Source organism: Oncorhynchus keta, chromosome 27, assembly GCF_023373465.1.
Source record: "Oncorhynchus keta strain PuntledgeMale-10-30-2019 chromosome 27, Oket_V2, whole genome shotgun sequence".
Classification (NCBI taxonomy): domain Eukaryota; kingdom Metazoa; phylum Chordata; class Actinopteri; order Salmoniformes; family Salmonidae; genus Oncorhynchus; species Oncorhynchus keta.
The window spans coordinates 23609153-23633110 of NC_068447.1; the positions used below are offsets into that span (position 1 = coordinate 23609153).

Here is a 23958-nt window from a genome sequence, read left to right on the forward strand (position 1 = left end):
CATTAGAGATTGCATCATCTGTGGATCTGTTGGGGCGGTATGCAAATTGGAGTGGGTCTAGGGTTTCTTAGATGATGGTATTGATGTGAGCCATGACCAGCCTTTCAAAGCACTTAATGGTTACAGATGTGAGTGCCAAGGGTCAATACTGTAGGTGCAGTCAAAAGCATGCTTCCAGACCGGAACCCTGTCCCGGAATTGATGGACGGTCAGCTGACTGACTAGGGAGATGGAGTTAAGTCGGCATGCCACAGGGCCGCTAGCAAATCTGGAAGAAGAGGAATATTGGGACAGTAACAAGGAAAGATGGATTTCGGAGGAGGAATGGAAGAGGAAGAAGAGAATTGAAGAAGAGACGTAATCTTAATTTGATGAAGATTGCGATTAAAAGTGGAGATGGTGTGTCGAAGAAGACTGGGATCAAGTACAAACAGAGTGAGATGTCCACCAGACCGAGCTCTGGAGGGGAAATGGAAGTGAATGAGGGAGATTTAAGTGAGGTGGAAGGTGTTGCGAGGAGCTCAAAGCACGAGCCTTGCATCGATGGACATGGAAGGTAACCCGAAGGTAACCTGAAGTGGACTTGTGATGTTTGTTTCCATGCCACGCAACTCGGTCAAGATCTGTTTCTTACCTTGCTCTTAGGAATAAGGCACCATTGAGAGGAGTGATTTCTCAGGTTGCGTTAAGTGTGAAGGTCGAGCAATTGAAATGAACGATTCCTGGTGTTTGTGACTCCCATCGTTTGGTGTGACACAGGCCAGGTGGGGAGTGTGGTGAAACAGAGGTGTCACAGTCTGTCCTTTTAAGTGCTGTATCAGTCTTTACCCAACAAAGTAATGTTAGGATATATCAGTTATCCTGTTAGAGCTTTTGTGCCGAATCTACTGCTGTGTTTTTGGTGCCACGTTTATGGTCATGTCACAGAAGTGTGTTTGGAGGGAGATTCCAAGATGTAGAAAGTGTGCAGTAGGGCATGGGACAGAGGATTGTGTAGTTTCGGTGGGAAAAGTTGTGTGTGTCAACTGTAGGGGTGCCCATGTTGCTGGAGACTGGAAGTGTCCGGTGCGAGAGAGGCAGGCTGATGAGGCAAACCAACAGGTAACCGCAGAGCTGCGTTCATTGACAATGATTAACGTATGAATGCAGTGTGGCAGCCAAGTCAAAGTTATCCTTTTCTATTGTTTCTCGTTACCTCCTGACTTAATAGTGCTGGTTTAACCTTTATACCTTGATGTTAAGTGATTGTTTCCTCTGTTTGTTCCTAGACAAACCCTCATTCATCAGCGGTGACATTTCTCATCATTTGAAGCCTACAAAAGACCAACAAACCTGTTTCAATAAAAGGTCAAAAGACTACACTCTCCTTGTATTCTAGCAGACATACCTATTGTGTTACCTCCCACCCATCCTACCCAGACTTTAAGCTATTTTACAAATGTTTAGTGGCCGAACAGCCAAAAAAAACCTTACCGAAGTCCAAAACGAACAAAAAACGTCACAAAATGTCATCGTGATATATGCACAAACTCTTCTGAACTGTTTCGGCTGGGAAGCATGCGGACGCCTTCATGAGGTCTGTGTTTGATCTTCCTGAAGTATTTGCTCCAGTGGTGGCTGGTGGCACCTTAATTGTGGAGTATGGGCTCATAGTAATGGCTGGAACGGTCTCCAGTCCATTCTCTTCCCTCTCCCGTCCTGCCTTCCCTCTCCCGTCCTCTCCATCATCAACTCAAGCTCCAAATGGATCAAAACTCTACAGTTCGACTCCTCACCCACACATCACCCCTGTCCTCCGTGAACTCCACTGGCTACCTGTCTTCCAACGCATTGATTACAAGATCCTCCTTCTGACCTACAAAGCTGGCCCCTACCTGTCAGACCTTCTTCTCCCCTACCAATCCACATGCCCACTCTGTTCCACCCCAGCAGGCCACCTTAAATCAGGTTTGTATTCTGAACCCAATCTGCCCCTTATCCTAAACCGGGTTCGTATCTAAAACCTCCCCAAACACCTTCCTTGAGCCCGCCCCTCTCTTTATTCGGTCCATTTTGGGTCCTTGAAAAGTGCTATTTTAGTCCTTGTTTTTTAAATGTACCTTTATTTAACTAGGCAAGTCAGTTAAGAACAAATTCTTATTTTCAATTGCAGCCTAGGAACAGTGGGTTAACTGCCTGTTCAGGGGTAGAACAACAGATTTGTACCTCGTCAGCTCGGGGATTTGAACTTGCAACCTTTTACCGGTTACTAGTCCAACGCTCTAACCAGTAGGCTACCCTGCCACCCCAATTAAGGTGCCACCAGCCACCACTGGAGCAAATACTTCAAGAAGATCAAACACAGACCTCTTAAAGGCCTCTGCATGCTTCCCAGCCGAAACAGTTTGTCTTAGGTATTATTATTATTATGAGCCGTCCTCTCTTGCTCCCAGCTAATTTACTTAACTTGTCTAGTCGTACGTGGTTGGGGCCAGCTATATTATGTTCCCATTTCAGTGTCAACTAACGCCATCTTTTAGATTGGCACTAATTAATATAAATGGGTGATCCATAGGACATGCATGTACTTAACTCTGCTGGTGGTGACTGGTGAGAAATAGAGGCAGAGAGGCTGGTAGTTAGAGGAAGAATTGGGTTACTGAAAGTCGTTTAGACCTGCGGACCTCATGAACAACATTCACAATGAATGATTCACTACTCACTAACTAATGCTGTACGCTGATCCTCAGAAGTCTGGGGTCAAAGAGAAACAGACATGAGTACAATCTGTGTTTTGAAACCACACTATAATTGCTTGTATCAGTAGAACTCTATGTATCAGACTACCAGTAGTTGAATATCTTGAGATTGGCTTCACTAGGGATATGGTAACCCATCCCAGTCACACCTGTACATAATAGCCCTGATGTTATAACACACATCCATAATTCACCTGATGATCAAACTGATTGAGCTCTCCCTCAATAGGTGGCTCAGCTATATAGTCAAATCCAATTTTATTTGACACTTGCTTCCTGGTTTACAGGTGTAGACTAACAGGACAATGCTTACTTACAGGTCAATTTCCAACAATGCTGAGTTAAAGATAAGGTAAATAATAAAACATGTACTAAAACAATTGAGACACGAGGAATAAATACACAGTGAATAACGAATTAAAAGAACGAGTGAAAATAACATGGCTATATATAGGGAGTAGGAAATTACAAAATATATTAAGTATGTGTCAGTTGTGGTGGTAATGATACATACTGTAGGTCGCTGCATGTTGCTGGTGGGCTAAAAGCTGAGCACTACTGCATCTTTAACAAAGCGTCATCCTCGCATCACATCCACTACTTTACTTTGTAAATGACGTCAACTGACACCCAGCCAGCATGCACGCTGCAGTTCTAATTATTTGTAATGGCGGGTATTTCTATATCATTTTTGTTGAAATTACTTTTTATCCTAAACTTAGATAGTAGGATAAGGTCTGCTGTATATTCTATCCAAGAGATTTGAAGGGTATTTGAATTGAAGGCGTACACTTGTAGGAACCGGCGAAAGTATCAAAGTTATGTGGCTGCCGCTCTCCGTTATTGTCAGAAATTGAAACTAAGGTAACTATCAATGGTTCGAATGTTTGACGAAAGAAATGGTTTCAGTAGTCATGTTAGTTCATTGTAACCATTAGGTTACCCGGTGTTGATCACTGTGTCGGAAACGTTAGGATAATTGAATATAAATATTCAATTATTGCACTGTAGGCTAGTTGGCTATAACCTCTAACATATTTTATTTTGTATTTTTTTTATATTGATAATAGCAGGAATAGCAATCTATCTGGCTGTCGGAAATCGCGATTTTTAGGCTGAATACGCTATCAGTGTTTTTGTTAATATCACACCACAAGTGCCTCGTCAAAGTTGAATATCCCCAAAGTGTTTTTACCACTTGCCCGAAGCACCAGAATAAACTTCACATTGGAAGCAACTGAAGGCTGTTACAGATGGTAAGTGAATATCTGTAAAAAAAAAAAAAAGATTATCGCTAGGAAACAGACAGCTGTATTGCTTGGTCCACGCAGGTATCGTCTTTCATATCTTACTCATAGGTCGTGTGGGACGCGTTGCAACATGAACTGTTACACTGTGGCGTATAGTCATGTAAATCTGAAATCAGAAAGATTTTGTTCATGGAAAGTGAAGTTCTCTATTAACGCTATAACCTGTCCGGTATCCGCTAGAGCAGGGGTTCCCAAACCTTTTCACTCAGGCCCCCCTTCCTACATCGGAGAACACCACTTCTATTTTTATGGGCACAAGCACTGTACCACTTGTTTGGTGAGAGAAGTTTGCAGGTTTAAAGCTTATTTCCTGCAATTCTACACATTTTGCCTATGTGGTGCAGAGGACATTTTGCGGGTTAAAGCTCATTTTCTTTCAATTCTATACTTTTTTCCATGTCTAATGTTTATTTGTGTAAAATTTGAGTGACTTAAAGCTGACGGTACAAGAGCTGATGGTACAAGTTTATAAATACTCAATCAACTTTATGCCTTTCATTTTAGAATCTGTGCCTAATCAATCATATTCTTTCCTGTCATTAGATAACAGCTTCCAACATGTCCTTGGGCAAAATCTGATTTATTAGACCGATTTATGCTCACCAGGTTTTGCTGAAGAGGACAGAAAGCAACCAGATGACGCAAAATGCGTTTGTTTTGAATAAATATAAGTATTTATCTATTAACTTATTTTGTCCCCAGAGTGTCTGAATACAGTACCTTTCGTACCTCCGGGTCTTCCACCAGACCAGAGGTGGCCAGCATCGAGGCTGTAGAGACTGACCTCAGCAGACAGTATTCCCAGAGAGCTGTTCTCCAGGCCTGCTCCACACATTCCTCCAGACTCACCAGCATCATACTGGCTGAGGATGTCGGTGGGTAGACCAGGGGTTTCTAACCAGGTGTAGTAGGACCCCTGGGGGTACTTGGCCTATCCACAGGGGATACTTGAAGACTCATGAAACCACAGACTTACTGGTAAAATTCACATGAGGGGAATTCTGTGCAGAGCAACAACAAAAAAGTTGGGAACCACTGGAGTAGAGTACCTGCTTGGATGAAGAAAGAACATCTGCTTACTTGGTGTCAATGCAAATGTCAGTTTATTGTGGGTAAGCTTTTGGTCAAATAGCCTTTGTGGCCTTTTTGAAGCAGCATGATATGAGGCTAACATGAAAGGGTGATGTGCTACTACTTGCTCATCAACTAGTTCATGATGGTTGAGATAAGAGCTGTATAGATTCTCTAAACTCTTAATGATAAGGACTTGTTATGCTTCGGTCAATGGAAGTTGACTGATCATGTGACACTTAGATTGCACACAGGTGGACTTTATTTATCTAATGATGTGACTTCTGAAGGTAATTGGTTGCACCAGATCTTATTTAGGGGCTTCATAGCAAAGGGGTGAATACATATGCACGCACCAATTCTCAGTTTTTTAAATTTTGTATACTTTTTTGAAACAAGTAATTTTTTTCACTTCACCAATATGAACTATTTTATGTATGTCTATTACATGAAATCCAAATAAAAATCCATTTAAACTACAGGTTGTAATGAAACAAAATAAGAATAACGCCAAGGGTGTCACGATTTACTAGGAGTGGTGGGTGGAATCAGGCGCAGAGAGCAGGGTTCAGTAGATTGTCAATTTATTCTCCGGTGCACAAAAACGGTCACGCCAACACACAGGGCACATACAATTGACCAGCCCAAACACAGGACCAAAATAGTCAGGAGAATAACCACACGAAAACCACCATACAACAGAGTAACAAAAACAATCCCGCACAAAACAAGGGCGGGACAACCTACTATATATAAGGACGCTAATTAAACTAAAATACACACAGGTGAAACTAATAAGACAAAACCAACAGGCAAACGAAAAAGGGATCGGTAGTGGCTAGTAGGACGGTGACGACGACCGCCGAGCACCGCCTGAACAGGCAGGGGAGCCAACTTCGGCGGAAGTCGTGACAAAGGGGGATGAATACTTTTGCAAGGCACTGTATGTACAGCACAGGTTGAATTGGATGGCCTTGACTAGAATACAGTATATACATATGAAATTGGTAAAACATTATTTAAACATTATTAACGTGACTAGTTTTTCATGTCTATTTACAGCTGAAGTCAGAAGTTTACATACACTTAGGTTGGAGTCATTAAAACTCGTTTTTCAACCACTCCACAAATTTCTTGTTAAAAAACTATAGTTTTGACAAGTCGGTTAGGACATCTACTTTGTGCATGACACAAGTCATTTTTCCAACTATTGTTTACAGACAGATTATTTCACTTATAATTCACTGTATCAAAATTCCATTGGGTCTGAAGTTTACATACACTAAATTGACTGTGCCTTTAAAATAAAATAAAATGTCATGGCTTTAGAAGCTTCTGATAGGCTCATTTAGAAGATCTGAGTCAATTGGAGGTGTACCTGTGGATGTATTTCTAGGCCTACCTTCAAACTCAGTGCCTCTTTGCTTGACATCATGTGAAAATCAAAAGAAATCAGCACAGACCTCAGTTAAAACATTGTAGACCTCCACAAGTTGGTTCATCCTTGGGAGCAATTTCCAAACGCCTGAAGGTACCACGTTCATCTGTACAAATAATAGTATGCAAGTATTAACACCATGGGACCACTCAGCCGTCATACCACTCAGGAAGGAGACGTGTTCTGTCTCCTAGAGATTAACGTACTTTGGTGAGAAAAGTGCAAATCAATCTCAGAACAACAGCAAAGGGCCTTGTGAAGATGCTGGCAGATACAGGTACAAAAGTATCTATATCCACAGTAAAATAAGTCCTATAGCGACATAACCTGAAAGGCCGCTCAGCATGGAAGAAGCCACTGCTCCAAAACCGCCTTAAAAAAGCCAGACTACGGTTTGCAACTGCGCATGGGGACAAAGATCATACTTTTTGGAGAAATGTCCTCTGGTCTGATGACAAAAAATAGGATTGTTTGGCCATAATGTTATGTTTGGAGGGAAAATGGGGAGGCTTGCAAACTGAAGAACACCATCCCAACCGTGAAGCATGGGGGTGACAGCATCATGTTGTGGGGGTGCTTTGTGCTAAATAGATGGCATCATGAGGAGGTAAAATTATGTGGATATATTGAAGCAACATCTCAAGACATCAGTCAGGAAGTTAAAGCTTGTTGGGATGGGTCTTCCAAATGGACAATGACCCCAAGCATACATCCAAAGTTGTTGCAAAATGGCTTAAGGACAACGAAGGTATTGGAGTGGCCATCACAAAGCCAAACTGAAAAAGTGTGTGCGATCAAGGAGGCCTACAAACCTGACTCAGTTTCACCAGCTTTGTCAGGAGGAATGGGACAACATTCACCCAACTTATTGTGGGAAGCTTGTGGAAGGCTACTCAAAACGTTTGACCCAAGTTAAACAATTTAAAGGCAATGCTACGAAACACATTTCACATTCTTAAAATACAGTGGTGATCCTAACTGACCTAAGACAGGGAGGGACCTTTTACTCGGATTAAATGTCAGGAGTTGAGTTTAAATGTATTTGGCTAAGCTGTATGTAAACTTCTGACTTCAACTGTACATAGGGTAGCAGCCTCTAAGGTGCAGGGATGCGTAACCGGATGGTAGCCGGCTAGTGACTGGGTGGAGGCCGGCTAGTGATGGCCTGTTTTTCAGTCTGTTTTTCAATCTCTCGCTCCCAGCTGTGATGCACCTGCACTGACCTCTCCTGGACGATAGCGGGTGAACAGGCCGTGGCTGAGGTCCTTGATCTTTTCGGCCTTCCTGTGACACCGGGTGTCCTGATGGGCAGGCAGTGTGCTCCCTGTGATGCGTTGGGCTGACCGCACCACCCTCTGGAGAGCCCTACGGTTGTGGGTGGTGCAGTTGCCGTAGCAGGCGGTGATACAGCCCTACAGGATGCTCTCAATTGTGCATCTGTAAACGTTTGAGGGTCTTAGTGGCCAAGCCAAATTTCTACAGCATCCCCTGTGTGGGTAGACCATTTCAGTTTGTCAGTGACGCTGAGGAACTTGAAGCTTTTCACCTTCTCCACTGCAGCCCTGTGGATGTGGATGGGGGTGTGCTCCCTCTGCTGATAGGGCAGTGCGATGATTCCTGACTTTAATATACACTTCTGGTTCTGTAGATGTCTCAAATGTTGATACAGTACCTGTGTATGTGACTCGTTTCCCCTCTCCTCAGTAACGGGACAGGTGCTGTGCTGTGATGTCATCGTGGACATAATCAGTGAGATCCAGATAGTGTCCACCACCAGAGAGCTGCACCTGGAGGACTCACCACTGGAACTGAAGATCTACGCACTGGACTCTGAAGGTGAGTGTTCAAGGATACACTCTTATGTTTTACTTGACAGTTTGTGTCATTGGTTCTCTTTTGGTCAACAAAGATCTTTTACATCGGCATGTGCTGTCATCATAACAACTACCTATGTAGTAACACTAATTACTCATAACATTGAATCAACATTGTATCATAAATTCCTGATTCCACTTGTGTATTTTTTTGACAATATAATTACTCAATTGCTATGTATCAACATGTTAATAAAATGTTACGAGAGTAATTGCAGTGTTTCTACAGAGACATAAGAACAACTGAAAGTGCTACCTGCTTCAGTATAATGCGCAGAGAGATCCACATTGTTGTGTGCACTAGAAGGTTTTAACGACTTTTCCAGTAGTGATGATTGTGATGTCGTGAGGCAGAAGTTAATGTCCCTGTTTGTTCTGTCTCACTGGTTTCATTATGGCCAGGCACAGACACTCTTTTACATGAGCTGGCGCCACAACCTGATTCTCTTTGATGACATCCCCAAAGGCGCATTGCATTTTGGTGTTTGTTTTGGCATTGATGTGTACTACGCTCAGATCTGTCAAATAGAATAGCTAAGATATCGTGTTGAGAGGATTGCTGGGCTTTGGTTTTGTTTGGGCTTATGTGACTGCAACCTTTAGGGACTTGTCAAACTAGTGTGCTCTATTTTCAGTCTTGTCCACAGTGATTTATCCTTTATATGCGTAAACAACAACAGTAATTGTGTGATGTTGGGGATGCAGGGTTGTGTTCCAAACAAAATAATTACAATTGTGCTTGGTTTAGTTCCGCAACGACACAGCTAGGAGAGCTCATGAAAGCTGTTGAATACTCTTCTTGGAGTCATAAGTGCATTTAAAGGACTTTACTGCACACTTTGTCATTTATTTTATCTTATGTTGCACCTACCCCACATTTTCCAGTATTTTCATTATCACCAAATGCTGCGAACAGTACAGTAAATGTAAAATGCACATGAATTCAACAGTATAGTGTTTGGATTCTTTCTTGTCAGGTGAACTGTTGTCCTCACCTAATTGGTCTAATCATTTCACCATATCCAAACGGTTTCCCTTCAATGGCTACCATTGTTGTGCATATGCTTTTCATATTTCTTCTGTAAGAAACATTTCAATTTAGCCCAATCCATATAGGCCAATTCCTACGAGTGTAAATGGTTGTCCTTTCAACACTTCACATCAAATTCACAAGACAATGTTTTGCATGTCACATGTAATATATATTTTTAGTTAAATTAAATTGGGCCATCTACATTTTTATGTACGTTAAATCTAATCCCAAGCAATGGGCACATGTATTAAGCCATGTCTCTAACCCCCAAATTGTTGATTGTGCAGGAAACACCTTCAGTGCTCTGGCGAGCTTGGTGTTTGATTGGACCATAGTGAAAGATGCAGACGTGGATGGATTCCCTGACTCCTACAACTCATTACGGTGAGTTCCTCCACGTTGCCGTGCACTCAACCCTGGAGAAAAGCCTGTAGGGAGTGACCGTTAAAGTAGCTAGTCAACAATGTAATTATAACAAGAACTGGTTTAAGGATGGCAGTCCAATACAAATTCAATCTAACCTGTGATTTATCAGGTTATTTGAATACATTTGTATATGATTTGCCTTGTGCCAGGATAGCATATGATAGACCTCAGATTATTTTATCACAAGTTCAACATATTACTTTAATTGTAAGATGTCAGTTTGTCACTGTCAATAATAGGCTTGTTTAGCATTTTCCTTCCCTCAGGGTTTCTTCAATTCTCTGAGTCTACTTACACCCCCTCTGGTTACATCTCTGAGATGGAGAGAGTAGGGAAACAGGCAGATCTCATCTTGCTGTCAGGACTGAAAACGGGCTAAGCTCAAGGCCAAAATACAAGAATCTCTGTATAAGGTATTCCATTTAATAATTTCCTAAATTTCTTACCTTGTTTTTGAAGTAGTCTATGGAGATGGATTATCATACTATAGCTAAGAATCAAATACTGGCTCAAGGACCGCAATCAGATGTATTTTTAGGAGCGAGGGACAGGAACATCAGAGGAGTAGAAGAACTTTAGCTCCTTTTTAAAATAGTTTCCTTCGATCATCTCAACTCGTGGCTGGCAGACAGCAGCCCTCCAGGGGTATAGACGGCTATAAATAACAGGCTGACTTGCGTTACTGTGATGTCACAGCTAGTATAGTTAGTCTAGCCATCTGGACCGTCGCCAGGTTTGCTATGGGGTCACCCGCCTGAAAGTGAAAAAAACTCCAGGGTCAAAAGAGGGAACTAATATTAGTCAGAGATGACAGTACCACTGTGCGATGTTGTAGTACAGTCAATTATAGGTAGCCTAGCTGTTAAGAGTGTTGGGCCAGTAACTGAAAGGTTGCTGGTTCGAAAGCCCGAACCGACGAGGTGAAAATAATCTGCCAACGTCCTCTTGATCAAGGCACTTATCCGGAGCAACTTACAGTAGTAATTAAGGTTAAGTGTCTGCTAAATGACTGAAATGTAAATGTAATGATGCAAAATATGATTTCAAAGTTGACTAAATCAAATTGTATTTGTCACATGCTTTGTAGACAACAGGTCTGGAGTAAAGGTGAAATGCTTACTTATGGGTCAATTTCCAACAATGCAGAGGTAAAGATTAGATAAAATAGAAATAGTGACACGAGGAATAAATACACAGTAACTAACGAGTAAAAATGACATGGCTATATACAGTACGAGGTAATTGAGGTAGCTGTGTACTATACATATACACTACCGTTCAAAAGTTTAGCATCACTTAGAAATGCCCTTGTTTTTGAAAGAAAATCAAATTTGTTGTTCATTAAAATAACATCAAATTGATCAGAAATACAGTGCAGACATTAATGTTGTAAATGACTATTGTAGCTGGAAACTGCTGATTTGTTATGGAATATCTACATAGGCGTACAGATGCCCATTATCAGCAACCATCACTCCTGTGTTCCAATGGCACGTTGTGTTAGCTCATGAAAGTTGATTATTGTAAAGGCTAATTGATCATTAGAAAACCCTTTTGCAAGTATGTTAGCACAGCTGAAAACTGTTGTTTTGATTAAAGAAGCAATAAAACTGGCCTTTTAGACTAGTTGAGTATCTGGAGCATCAGCATTTGTGGGTTTGATTACAGGCTCAACATGGCCAGAAACAAATAACTTTCTTCTGAATCTCGTCAGTCTATTCTTGTTCTGAAAAATGAAGGCTATTCCATCTGAGAAATTGCCAAGAAACTGAAGCTCTCGTACAACAATGTGTACTACTCTCTTCACAGAATAGCGCAAACTGTCTCTAACCAGAATAGAGTGGGAGGCACAACTGAGCAAGAGGACAAGTACAGTAGAGGGTCTAGTTTGAGGAACAGACACCTCACAAGTCCTCAACTGGCAGCCAATATATGAAGCTGCAGTGTAACTGTGCAACAAAGCTTATTTAGAATGTTTTAAAAAATCTAGATAAACAGTGCATTCGGAAAGTATTCAGACCCCTAAACTTCTTCCACAATTTGTTATGTTACAGCCTTATTCTAAAATGTATTAAATTAAAACATTGTCCTCAATCTACACACAATACCCCATAATGACAAAGCGAAAAAAGTTTTTTAGATCATTTTGCAAAAAACTAAACAAAACACTCATTTGAAAGAGCTCATTTACATAACTATTCAGATCCTTTATGAGACCTGTTTCCAATGATCACCCTTGAGATGTTTCTACATTTTGATTGCAGTCCACCTGTGGTAAATTCAATTGCTTGGACATGATTTGGAAAGGCACACACATCTATATAAGGTACCATAGTTGACTGTGCATGTCAGAACAAAAACCAAGCCATGAGGTCGAAGGAATTGTCCATAGAGCTCTGAGACAGGATTATGTCGAGGCACAGATCTGCGGAAGGGTACCAAAAGATTTCTGCAGCATTGAGGGTCCCCAAGAACACAGTGGCCATCATTCTTAAATGAAAGATGTTTGGAACCACCAAGACTCTTCCTAGAGCTTGCCGCCCGGCCAAACTGAGCAATCGGGGGAGAAGGGCCTTAGTCAGGGATGTGACCAAAAACCTGATGGTCACTCTGACAGAGCTCCAGAGATCCTCTGTGGAGATGGGAGAGCCTTCCAGAACGACAACCATCTTTGCAGCACTCCACCAATTAGGCCTTTATGGTAGAGTGGCCAGACAGAAGCCACTCCTCAGTAAAATGCACATGACAACCCACTTGGAGTTTGCCAAAGGCACCTAAAGGACTCTCAGACCATGCGAAACAAGATTCTCTGGTTTGATGAAACCAAGATTGAACTCTTTGGCCTGAATGCCAAGCGTAACGTCTGGAGGAAACCTGGCACCATTCCTACAGTGAAGCATGGTGGTGGCAGCATAATGATGTGGGGATGTTTTCAGAGGCAGGGACTGGGAGAGTAGTGAGGATCGAGGGAAAGATGAACAGAGCAAAGTACAGAGATCCTTGATGAAAACCTGCTCCAGAGCACTCAGGACCTCAGACTGGGGCAAAGGTTAACCTTCCAACAGGACAACGACCCTCAGTACACAGCTAAGACAACGCAGGATGGGATTCAGGTCTCTGAATGTCTTTGAGTGGGCCAGCTAGAGCCCGGACTTGGACATCTCTAGAGAGACCTGAAAAAAGCTGTGCAGCTCCCCTCCAACCTGAGCATGAGAAGATCTGCAGAAAATAATTGGAGAAACTCCCCAAATACAAATGTGCCTAGCTTGTTGCGTCATATCCAAGAAGACTCGAGGCTGTAATTGCTGCCAAAGGTTCTTTAGTAAAGATGATATTTAATTAGATTTTTTTCCTAAATTTGCAAAGATTTCTACAAACTTCTTTTTGCTTTGTCATTATGGGGTATTGTGTGTAGATTATTATTACTTTTTTAAATTCTCATTCTTGACTCCATTTTAGAATAAGGCTGTAACGTAACAAAATGTGGACAAAGGGGTCTTGCTAGCTGGTCAGCGCATGCTCCAAGTACGCGTCCTGGCGATCCATCTGGCCCTGTGGCCTTGTGAATTTTAACCTGTTTAAAGGTCTTACTCACACCGGCTTTCTTATCAGCGTCCAGATTAGTGTCCCGCTCCTTGAAAGTGGCAGCTCCAGCCTTTAGCTTAGTCCGGATGTTGCCTGAAGCCGGTAACTGATGGGGTGAACTGCTTAATGCCATTGGATGAATCCCAGAACATATTCCAGTCTGTGCTAGTAAAACAGTTGTGTAGCTTAGCATTCGCTTCATTGGACCACTTCCGAATTGAGCGTGTCACTGGTTTTTCCTGTTATAGTTTTTGCTTGTAAGCAAGAATCAGGAAGATTAAGTTATGGTCATATTTTTCAAATGGAGGGAGAGCTTTGTATGCGTTTCTGTGTGTGGAGTAAATGTGATCTAGAGTTTAGATGAAACATTTAATTATAGGCGTGCCTTTGAGGGTTGGTAGCTATTGATGGCGTGCGAATCATACTGCAACGGAGTTGGTCTGGTTTCTCGATGTAGCAAATGGCATGTGCCGTTCGTACGCCGTGCTTTAAATATGACATCTAACCTTCACAAAGAATGTAGGTGCAGCAGAGGTGAAACTGCTGATCCTGGAGAACATCCTGCTGAGCCCTGCATGTGATGTCTACCTGCTGGTGGGCACATCCATCCAATACAAGGTCCAGAAGAACAGACAGGGAAAGATCACAGGTGGGTCTGAACTTACACTATACAGTCAAGCATATCATTCTATGCAATTACAAATCCAATGATGTAACGACAATAGTCACAAAAAAGGGTGTCTAGAAAAGTATTGAATTGTGTCATTGGATACAGTAATGTAGTATCAAGAATGATTTAGATGGTATTCATATCACAGTTCAGGGTGTATACTGTCCATCCCATCTATGTAGGAAATAGTTAATGAAGACAAATCATGAAGCGCTGACCCAGGGTAATGTGTTCCAGAGTTCTCCATGCCCTGTGATCAATATGAGCTGCACCTCCAGGACAGTGTGGCTGGTGCTGATGGCAACACTGACCTTGCTGTGGCTAGTCTGGACCACAGCACCTCCACTGTTAACGCCCTGCAGCTGGGACACATCAAAGTGCTGCTTTATCACAAGTGTCCTTTTTAAGACAACAAACACTTCATATGATCTGGATTAGTTTAGGTCTGAGACTCCTCTACACTGCTATAACATTAGTTGGTAATTAGCAGCAACTAAAACAAATATAAAATAAAATAAATTGCATCAGCAGGTTTCCTCTGGTCATGGCAGACCTTGCTTGGAGAGCTATTTATAAGAAATGTTCCGATCAAGTAGTCCATGTCAGCAAATGTTTTTAAGCTAGGTTTTTTAGCCCATTGATTTTGTTATAATTTTGAGTCACTCATGTCAAAATGTGTCAAATTGTAGGAAGTTAGCTTTTAAAACTTAAAATATATACAGTGGGGCAAAAAAGTATTTAGTCAGCCACCAATTGTGCAAGTTCTCCCACTTAAAAAGATGAGAGAGGCCTGTAATATTCATCATAGGTACACTTCAACTATGACAGACAAAATGAGAAAATCCAGAAAATCACATTGTATGATATTTAATGAATTTATTTGCAAATTATGGTGGAAAATAAGTATTTGGTCACCTATAAACAAGCAAGATTTCTGGCTCTCACAGAGCTGTAACTTTATCTTTAAGAGGCTCCTCTGTCCTCCACTCGTTACCTGTATTAATGGCACCTGTTTGAACTTGTTATCAGTATAAAAGACACCTGTCCACAACCTCAAACAGTCACACTCCAAGACCAAAGAGCTGTCAAAGGACACCAGAAACAAAATGGTAGACCTGCACCAGGCTGGGAAGACTGAATCTGCAATAGGTAAGCAGCTTGGTTTGAAGAAATCAACGGTGGGAGCAATTATTAGGAAATGGAAGACATACAAGACCACTAATAATCTCCCTCGATCTGGGGCTCCACGCAAGATCTCACCCAGTGGGGTCAAAATGAACACAAGTACGGTGAGCAAAAATCCCAGAACCACACGGGGGGACCTAGTGAATGACCTGCAGAGAGCTGGGACCAAGGTAACAAAACCTACCATCAGTAACACACTACCCCGCCAGAGACTCAAATCCTGCAGTGCCAGACGTGTCCCCCTGCTTAAGCCAGTACATGTCCAGGCCCGTCTGAAGTTTGCTAGAGAGCATTTGGATGATCCAGAAGAAGATTGGGAGAATGTCATATGGTCTGATGAAACCAAATAATAACTTTTTGGTAAAAACTCAACTTGTTGTGTTTGGAGGACAAAGAATGCTTAGTTGCGTCCAAAGAACACCATACCTACTGTGAAGCATGGGGGTGGAAACATCATGCTTTGGGGCTGTTTTTCTGCAAAGGGACCAGGACGACTGATCATATATCGTGAGATTTTGAGTGAAAACCTCCTTCTATCAGCAAGGGCATTGAAGATGAAACGTGGCTGGGTCTTTCAGCATGACAATGATCCCAAACACACCGCCTGGGCAACGAAGGAGTGGCTTCATAAGAAGCATTTCAAGGTCCTGGAGTGGCCTAGCCAGTCTCCAGATCTCAACCCCATAGAACATCTTTGGAGGGAGTTGAAAGTCCATGTTGCCCAGCAACAGCCCCAAAACATCACTGCTCTGGAGGAGATCTGCATGGAGGAATGGGCCAAAATACCAGCAATAGTGTGAAAACCTTGTGAAGACTTACAGAAAACGTTTGACCTCTGTCATTGCCAACAAAGGGTATATAACAAAGTATTGAGAAACCAAATACTTATTTTCCACCATAATTTGCAAATAAATTCATTAAAAATCATACAATGTGATTTTCTGGATTTTTTTCCCTCATTTTGTCTGTCATAATTGAAGTGTACATATGATGAAAATTACAGGCCTCTCTCATCTTTTTAAGTGGGAGAATTTGCACAATTGGTGGCTGACTAAATACTTTTTTGCCCCACTGTATATTCGCCCCATGACAAAATGTGTAGAATTGCAGGAATTTAGTTTTTAAATGGCAAAAAATAAATGTGCGTGGGATGTTCCCCGATGATGGAAGAGGGACTGTGTGAAAAGTTGGGGAACCACTGGTTCATTTTAATGTAATGACATGCAATGGTGTGTACCATGAATGGTGTGTGTATGTAGGGATTAATGATTAGATACAGTGGGGAGAACAAGTATTTGATAACCTGCAAAATCTGCAGTGTTTCATACTTACAAAGCATGTAGAGGTCTGTAATTTTTATCATAGGTACACTTCAACTGTGAGAGACGGAATCTAAAACAAAAATCCAGAAAATCACATTGTATGATTTATAACTAATTAATATGCATTTTATTGCATGACATAAGTATTTGATACATCAGAAAAGCAGAACTTACTATTTTGTACAGAAACCTTTGTTTGCAATTACAGAGATCATACGTTTCCTGTAGTTCTTGACCAGGTTTGCACACACTGCAGCAGGGATTTCTCCAGATCCTTCAGGTTTCGGGGCTGTCGCTGGGAAATACAGACTTTCAGCTCCCTCCAAAGATTTTCTATTGGGTTCAGATCTGGAGACTGGATAGGCCACTCCAGGACCTTGAGATGCTTCTTATGGAGCCACTCCTTAGTTGCCCTGGCTGTGTGTATCGGGTCATTGTCATGCTGGAAGACCCAGCCACGACCCATGTTCAATGCTCTTACTGAGGGAAGGAGGTTGTTGGCCTTGATCTCGCGATACATAGCCCCATCCATCCTCCCCTCAATACGGTGCAGTCGTCCTGTCCCCTTTGCAGAAAAGCATCCTCAAAGAATAATGCTTCCACCTCCATGCTTCACAGTTGGGATGGTGTTCTTGGAGTTGTACTCATCCTTCTTCTTCCTCCAAACACGGCGAGTGGAGTTTACACCAAAAAGCTATATTTTTGTCTCATCAGACCACATGACCTTCCCCCATTCCTCCTCTGGATCATCCAGATGGTCATTGGCAAACTTCAGTGGGCCTGGACATGCGCTGGCTTGAGCAGGGGGACATGGCGTGCAGGGGGATTGACCGTCATCTTGAACTTCTTTAATTTTCTAATAATTGCGCCAACAGTTGTTGCCTTCTCACCAAGCTGCTTGCCTATTGTCCTGTAGCCCATCCCAGCGTTGTGCAGGTCTACAATTTACCCTTGATGTCCTTACACAGTTCTCTGGTCTTGGCCATTGTGGAGAGGTTAGAGTCTGTTTGATTGAGTGTGTGGTCTTTTATACAGGTAACAAGTTCAAACAGGTGCAGTTAATACAGGTAATGAGTGGAGAACAGGAGGGCTTCTTAAAAAAAAACTAGCAGGTCTGTGAGAGGTGGAATTCTTACTGGTTGGTAGGTGATCAAATACTTATGTCATGCAATAAAATGCAAATTAATTACTTAAAAATCATACAATGTGATTTTCTGGATTTTTTTTTTTTAGATTCCGTCTCTCACAATTGAAGTGTACCTATGATAAAAATGACAGACCTCTACATGCTTTGTAAGTAGGGAAACCTGCAAAATCGGCAGTGTATCAAATACTTGTTCTCTCCACTGTAATTTGAGTGTTCCATTCTCTCATGTAATTCTCAGTGGATTGCAGAGACAGGCAGTAATATAACAGGACTTGACGGTCTGGGGGGGAACATGTGTAGCTAAAGCTCACTACTTAAGACTTATCCCAGCAGGTTGTATTGTGCATTTGACAAACACAAGATTTAAAACGGTCCCTGTATGCCTCTTTGTATAACCTAAATTTATTGTCCTTAATAATTGCTCAGGCCTTCGCATGCAATGGGTGTCTCGCATGCCCAACGGGGTATGTTGTGGAACCGGGATACTTGGGTATGGTTGCAGGCGTTTTGTTCATCCTTGTGCATTAGTGAAGCATTTAAAGTAAACCATTGTCAGTTATTGAGTGATTTCTGAACTACATATCCTGTTTCAGTTCAAATGATCACTTGTTTTGCTTTTCTCTTTTACTACCAGGATTTAAGATGAATCCTGTAGAGAGCTGGGTTCTAGAAACAGGACGAGTGTATGATATCCTTATCGAAGTGTTTGACAAGTCAAGCAGTAGGATTTACTTATCTGATGTAAGCTCAGCCTAAGTTGTCTTAATTCTACACCATTGTCTGTTATATTTGTCAAAACACTGTCACGCTCCCTGGTCTTTTCCCTCTTATAAAATGGAAACTAGATTTTTTGTTTGGCATATCCCTCTTGATGTCTAATGAACTGTAGACTGGTAGACATTCCAATACTGGAAAGGAAGATTTTGAATATGTTTGATGGATTTTCTATGTTATCATCTTAGCCAGATTGTATGCCCTATCCTCTCTTTAATGGTTAGGTTTTTTCCACACTTTAAAAGGTCCAATGCAGCTGTTTTTTAAAATCTCAATATCAAATGATTTCTGGGTAACAATTAGATACCGTACTGTGAATGTTTTCAATTAAAATGGTCAAAAATATACAAAAATGGCTTCAAAGCAATGAGCAATTTGTCAAGCAAGAATTTTGCTAGGACTGTCTGGGAGTGGTCTGAGTGTGGAGGGGGAAAAAGGAAAATGTCCTGTTGTTGGCAGAGAGCTTTCTTAATGGTCTATTAACTAATTTACCGCCTGGTGATGTTCCCAGGCGGGCCAAAACTCCAGAAATTAAGGCGCTCTTTTCAAACAGCTCTTACATTTTAAAAGGGCGTTATCATAATTTTCACAATTTCAGTATTACCTAATAGTGTGGAAATATATATACAGTGCCTTGCGAAAGTATTCGGCCCCCTTGAACTTTGCAACCTTTTGCCACATTTCAGGCTTCAAACATAAAGATATAAAACTGTATTTTTTGGTGAAGAATCAACAACAAGTGGGACACAATCATGAAGTGGAACGACATTTATTGGATATTTCAAACTTTTTTAACAAATCAAAAACTGAAAAATTGGGCGTGCAAAATTATTTGATTTGTTCAAAAAGTTTGAAATATCCAATAAATGTCGTTCCACTTCATGATTGTGTCCCACTTGTTGTTGATTCTTCACAAAAAAATACAGTTTTATATCTTTATGTTTGAAGCCTGAAATGTGGCAAAAGGTTGCAAAGTTCAAGGGGGCCGAATACTTTCGCAAGGCACTGTAAATCGTAGGAAAATCACGCTTTTAGACTGCACTGGGCCTTTAAAACAGATCTTCCCTCTCATTCCCCTCTGTATTTTTAAATGCTACTATCTTGATGGTTTGTGCTTGCAGAACATCCGGATCGAAGCTGTGTTTCCAGATGAGTACTCTGAGAGTCTAGAGTCCTCCCTGAATGGGTCCTACCACCATGTCAAGGCTTTGAACAACGGGATTGATGAACTAATTGATCCTACACTCAAATCTGTAGTGGATCAAGTGAGTTTTGTAGAAACCTTGGATTAGTTTATTTGCAGATTTTTTCTTACTGTAATACTTTATGCTATCTTATTGAATTGTGAGAGATCATGATCATTAGTTAGAAACAGCCTGGCTATGTCGTAACAATGTTGTGTTTGTGTTCTAGGATGGAGGAGTCTGAGTTGGCAAACCCAGTCCTCAGTCTCAGTATCCTCACATTTCTATGGCAGCCCAAGGTTGGAGCCTACCAGTACACAATACAGGTATTTGTCCCTGTTAAATACAACATATGTTCACTGTTATTTATGTTGGAACTCATGCTGAAGAATCTCACATCAGCCACAATGAATTACACTTCACTTCTGTCAAGTTCTGTGTTTGTGTATAATTTTATATTTAGACATTTTGTGAATCTTCTTTTGTTTACTTATAATTACCTACTAATTTGTATAAGGCCAGACACTGGCTTAGAGTGACAGATACAAGTTGGAGTGTCTCTCGAAATTTGATGTATTACAGACTGTGTCAATATTTTCCCATGTTGCATTGTGTCCCAGGCAGCTGGAGGCAGTGGAATTTCAGCTGGTTCGCCTCTAACCTAGCTGTTGCCACGGTGACAGTGAAAGGAGGGATGACGACCGTCAGTGACATTGGCGTCAGTGTGGTATACGCCCGTGGTGTCCTCAGCCAAATGCACTATGGAACGATGAAGGTGAGACCGTATAGCCCTCCCCTAACTCATTTTACAGGATGTGAAGGATCACTGGTCAATGCAGTGAATTGTATAGTTATATATCTTACATCAACTGTACTAGTTAGTCGATGTTAACACGTTTCCAAACATTAACCGTAAAAAGTTACGATGTGAAAAACCTGTCCTTGGGCCCTTGAGCAAGGCACTTAACCCTAATTGCTCCTGTAAGTCGCTCTGGATAAGAGCTGCTAAATGACATTTTTTATTTATTTTTTAAATGTACCTAGCTGAGGGGCAGAGCCTTCACAAAGACCCTCTGTAGTGTTCAGTTTATCCTTCTCATATTGGCAATATGGTTTTAATTTCCCTCAAAGCTCTCTTGATCCACGGAGGAACATAAGATCTACCACTTCAATTGCCTTCCTTGATACATTTTATTGCTTGCCTGGGACATATTGTTGTCTGTTGTGTGTCTGTGTTGGATAAGAGATGTGTATGAAAGATGGCAGAATTTGGTCCTCTAGGACTGGGATTGCAGCCATATGACTCTCTCTCTCTTACTCCCCCTCCCTCCTTCCTTCCCTACAGGTAGACTGGCTCCAGGGCAGAACCACTGCAGTGGGGTAAGGGCCCAGGCTCTAGCCACAGGACACACAGCCCTAACGGTCAGCTACACCCACGGCGATGTCTACCTCAGTGCCAAGATCACCATCGCTGCCTACCCACCACTCAAAGTGAGTCTATGCCCCCCAACCTGTACCTGAGAGCATGGCCTATTCACACACATGGATTTCATATTGGTTTACTTAAATCTTTTCCCCTCTCGAAGACACACAAAGAAACTTAAGGTTAAAGGGGGTATCCATTCCCAGATATAAAAAAATCATGAAACTCCTGTCAATTTGGTGAAAGCCTATGTTCTGTCAGTGGGTAAAATAAAACATTTCCCCAGGATTTAACTTCTAAGTGGTCCATCTGTGAAAATCTGGACACCGTGTAGGAACGCGTCATAGCTATATAATGGGGGGGGGATAACATATCACTTTTCAAGCTTTTAAAACGATTATCTCTACTCCAGATCGCCAAATCAGCCAATAGATGGTTTGGGCATACTGTCTAGAACACATCCATCCGTTTATATCGTCAAGACAAGCTACATATTTCTCCAAGTACCGCGTCGCAATGCGCCCTGTCTGTGGGAAACAGAGATATTACAAAAAGGAGGAGATGGGAATCTCATTGGGCAAAGAATGGAGAAACTTCCCACCCAACTGACTGTCGACCCATCACATTCATGTTGTCATTCTTCGTCACACGGTTGCTAAGATAATCGTCACGCAATCCCTTCTCAAAGTCAGGGTATAAGTTGAGAAACCTGATTATTTTCCTTGAATGTACCTAATGTCACGATTCCAAGGCTATACAATATTACAGAGAACAAGTTAATTATCTCACATCTTGGAAAATATTTGCAATGTTCTACAACTTGTTCCCAGAATTCATGCTATTGTTCGGTTTTTGAGCTAGTGCCCAATTGACTCATTGAAGGAGAGCTCTCCTTGTCCAAGAATCACCCAGAATGCACTGTGTGGCCCATTGATGACTCATGGGTAACATACATGATGGGCATTAGTATGTTTCTAATGGAGTTTCCCATCTCCTCAAAAGTATCTCTGTGGGAAACCAGCATTACTGTGTTCTTGTACTGGGCAGAGACGCCGTTTATAGCTCAGTAAACAGAGATAAACTGCAAGTTGAACTCCGTGAGTAAGACTCCTAAATTGATAGTGCAGTTTTAGACGATTTTTACAGCTAAGCTAGCTACTTCACATGCTTATATTGACTTTGGTATAATTGTGTGTAGCCATCTTTTTCTAGCTAGCTAGCAGCCAGCCCAGAGAGAGAGCATTGCATTGTGGGTTATGTAGTAGATTTGAGCTGCACCAGATTTCCCAAAAACGATTTTCACGTTTCTACTTGCATTGTTATAATGATAAAATAAAACATTTGTTCACAAAAATAGTGTTTTTTAAAGGAAAATTCCAATCAAAAACTGTATTTTGGTATTTGTTTCATTAGTCTATTGTTGACATGGTTCCAATATGTTTTGCTTGTCAGCAATCCGTTTTTCAAGACATGTAACTTTCAAAATACAGCAATCATACGGAGGAAGATTTATGTGTTTCCTACTTTTGTATTTATGAAAAATGTTTAACCACTGCACCTACACACCCTGATGAGTGGTCATTTACATGTGCTCTGTGTTGTGAATGATCCTGTCTAAAGTCTGCCCAATGATCTCCAGTCACTCCCCTCGCCAACTCTCCCCGGAGCAGCAATTAGCCTTTCTCTTAATCAGCAAGATTGGGACACACACACACACACACACCTTTTCACACTTACACACTTTCACAATACAACACACACACACACACACACACACACACACACACACACACACACACACACACACACACACACACACACACACACACACACACACACACACACACCTTCTTTCTCTCTCTGCAATCAGTACAGAAGAGCAAGGATGAGCTTGTGTTAAATAACCTAATTCTGGGTTTCCTCTGTTCTGTGCATTTGTAATTATGCCCTCATGTACTGGATACACTGATTTAGTTCTTCCTGCTGCTTTGTCTCATGTGTTGCACTGTAATGGAATTGATGTCAACTCAGCCATAGAATAGACAATTTATGTAAAGCTAAGAGTCATTATGGAGAGCGCCATCTCCATTCCCATGTATGCATCATTCTGTCATGCATGCTCTATTCCATGCCCATGGGTTTTAAGACAGAGCTCAGGACACTAACAGGAAGTTGTTTTATTTTGGGATGTAAAGAAAAACAAGTTGGGCAGACTTGTCCTTACTCTTACTCCGAGAACTACGGCTCGGCTCTGGCAGTTCACGCTCCCCTCATAAATATTGTAGCATTTACCAACCTTTCACCATGTTGTCTGTCTACCTCCTTGACCCAGTTTGGCTGTCTGACTTTAACACATTCATCCACTCTCCCCAGAGAGGGTTGAAGAACCTCCTGGAGTTGAATCATTTCGGATTGGCAGTGACCTCAGGGCTTTATCTGAAAGACATCTAACAAATGTGGAGGCAGACTAGCAATGTGTTTCATGAAATATAATTTGAATCTACAAAATATACCACTTCTCCATTCACTAACTTGTGCTTTACCTGTTGTCATGTCCAGGCTGTGAAGCCTGCCTCTGTTGCCTTGGTGACCCTAGGCTCCTCTAAGGTCATGCTGTTTGAGGGCGGCCCCAAGCCATGGATTCTAGAGCCCTCCAAGTTCTTCCAGAACCTGAAGGCTGAGGATGACAACGGTGTTAGGCTGGCTCTGACCGGGTCCACCTCCCGTAGCTACGTCCGGCACTGGGTCAGAGCCATCTGTCGAGCCATAGGAGAACAG

General features: G+C 41.8%; 1 pseudogene; it reads left to right on the forward strand.

Annotated features, from left to right (window-relative positions):
- Nucleotides 1–371: 371 nt before the first annotated feature.
- The window catches only part of LOC118360282 (nuclear pore membrane glycoprotein 210-like), a 37892-nt pseudogene continuing 14305 nt past the window's right edge, over nt 372–23958 (forward strand).